The sequence below is a fragment of the Corvus brachyrhynchos genome, unplaced genomic scaffold (genome assembly GCF_000691975.1).
Source record: "Corvus brachyrhynchos isolate BGI_N302 unplaced genomic scaffold, ASM69197v1 scaffold34, whole genome shotgun sequence".
Lineage (NCBI taxonomy): Eukaryota > Metazoa > Chordata > Aves > Passeriformes > Corvidae > Corvus > Corvus brachyrhynchos.
Window position 1 is genome coordinate 1,886,596 of NW_008238126.1, and position 417 is coordinate 1,887,012.

The following is a 417-nucleotide window of genomic DNA, read 5'->3' on the forward strand; positions in this document are numbered from 1 at the left end:
GCTCGTCTCCCCCCCGCGCCCTCCCTTGATCCATCCCGAGGGGGAGGGTGGGGTGCGCCGAGCTGGAGCTCCCCACACTGGGGCCGGCGGCGGGGAGCAGCGCCGAGATCGCCCGGGAGCCGGCGATCCCGCGGGGGAGCCGGGCACCGCCGCCCACGGCCCCATGAACAGCGCTTTATTCCGCAGCGCTCAAACCCCTCATTGTGTTTGGCAGAATCACCTGCCTCCTCCGGAGCCGAGCGATTAATTTAATGCGATACAGAGTGCGCTCCCTCCCGGCCCCTCCTCAGCGGGGAGATCTCCGCCGGGCGCTCCGCGCCGCGGAGGAGGGGCACGGCACAGCACGGCGGGGGGCGGCACGGCAAAGCGGGCTGGCATCCTCCGAGCGCCGGCTCTCCCGGCGGCGCCCGGGGAAAC